Source organism: Hemiscyllium ocellatum (assembly GCF_020745735.1).
Source record: "Hemiscyllium ocellatum isolate sHemOce1 chromosome 27 unlocalized genomic scaffold, sHemOce1.pat.X.cur. SUPER_27_unloc_31, whole genome shotgun sequence".
NCBI lineage: Eukaryota > Metazoa > Chordata > Chondrichthyes > Orectolobiformes > Hemiscylliidae > Hemiscyllium > Hemiscyllium ocellatum.
The window spans coordinates 5,084-6,760 of NW_026867500.1; the positions used below are offsets into that span (position 1 = coordinate 5,084).

Sequence of the window (1,677 nt, forward strand, 5' to 3'; positions counted from 1 at the left end):
GAAAGAACCCCAGTTATCCAGATACTGGAATACCTCCCTCCTGCACCATCCCTGTAGCCACGCATTTAACTGTTCTCTCTGACTATTCCTCGACTCGCTATCACGTGGCACGGGTAACAAACCAGAGACAACAACTCTGTTTGTTCTAACTCTGAGCTTCCAGCCTCGCTCCCTGAAAGCCTGCCTGACATCTTCATCCTTCTTCCTACCTATGTCGCTGATGCCAACGTGGACCACGACTTCGGTCTGCTCCCTCTCCCCCTTCTGAACCCGGAAAACACGATCAGAGACGTCACTTACCCTTGCACCTGGGAGGCAACATACCAATCGTGAGTCTCTCTCGCCCCCACAAAACCGCCTATCGGTGCCCCATAACTATTGCTCTGCTCTTTTCCAAACTTCACTTCTGAGCAACAGGAGCAGGCTCCGTGCCATCGGCCTGAAACCCATTGCTTACCTCTGCTCAGTCGTCTTCCCCACAAGTATCCAAAATTGCCTTCAATGAGCCTGACGTGATTTGAACACGCAACCTTCTGATCTGGAGTCAGACGCGCTACCGTTGCGCCACAAGCTCACGGGGAGATTGGGGCCGCTATTCATGCTTAAGGGAAGTGATCGCACTACAATGATTTTACGTCTGCGTAACAACTGAGATCAACAGTTCAGTCTGTTCTGTCTCTCCACCTCTCCTTCTGTTTCTCGAAACAATTTCCAACTCTACCTCAATAAAAAGCTGAAAGAACTGCGGATGCTGTATATCAGAAACAAAACACAAACAGTAGTTGCCGGTGACCCTTCCATAGAACTGATGGTGATTGGGAAAACGTTGGTTTATATGCAGGAGATATTGTGGGAGGAAGGCGGATGCAGTAAATGATAGATCAGGACAGAGCCCAAAGCGAGGGAAGAACTGTTGGACAGAAAAGGGAGTTGATAACGATCTGTGTGGGAGGGTGAATGGAGACTGTTCGTGGCAGTCATAGGTAGTGTGTAATGAAAGACTATGTGATAACAAGGCCTGGTGTGTGTGGGAGGGACGAGGATGCTATGGATTTCAAGCCCTAGAATTATTGAATTCGATATTGGGACCGGAGGGATGTATGGTCCAAAAGTGTAATATCCGGTGCGCTTCGTTCTGCTGGTGCTGGGCTTCGCTGGGACAATACAGCAAACCTGAGACAGAGATGTTGGCCACGCAACAGGGTGGGGTATGGAATTGGCAGGCAACCGGAAGCTCAGCGTCTTTTTTTGCGGGCAGAACGTAGATGTTCTGTGCAGCAGTCACCCAGTTAATGCCTCGGTTTCCCCAATGTAAATGAGCCCGTATTATGAGCAGCAAATGCAGTAGACTGGGTTGTGGGTAGTGCAGGTAAAGTGCCGCTACACCTGGAAGGTAAGTTTGGGCCCTTCGATAGTCAGGAGGGAGCAGGTAAATGGGCTGGTGTCACACATTCGGCAGTTGCAGGGGAAAGTGCCGTTGGACTGTTGGGGTGGGAGTGAAGTTAGGGTTGGTGGGAATGAAGGAAGAGTGAACCCAAGGTATAACACCTGCCCATTTACTTAACCACTGCGCGCCTTTATTGGGAAAAAAAACTACCCAGGTAAGTTTGCGCTACACCAGCTTCCGGGTCCGCTCCGCACTTTTTTCGAAAAAGATATTTAAATTTAAACCGTGAA

The 1,677-nt window shown here is 49.6% G+C and overlaps 1 non-coding gene across 1 annotated transcript; it reads right to left on the reverse strand.

Moving 5' to 3' along the window:
* Positions 1-502: 502 nt before the first annotated feature.
* Positions 503-574, reverse strand: trnaw-cca (transfer RNA tryptophan (anticodon CCA)). Its single transcript has one exon. It is a non-coding gene; the product is annotated as a tRNA-Trp (tRNA).
* Between the last annotated feature and the right edge of the window lie 1,103 nt (positions 575-1,677).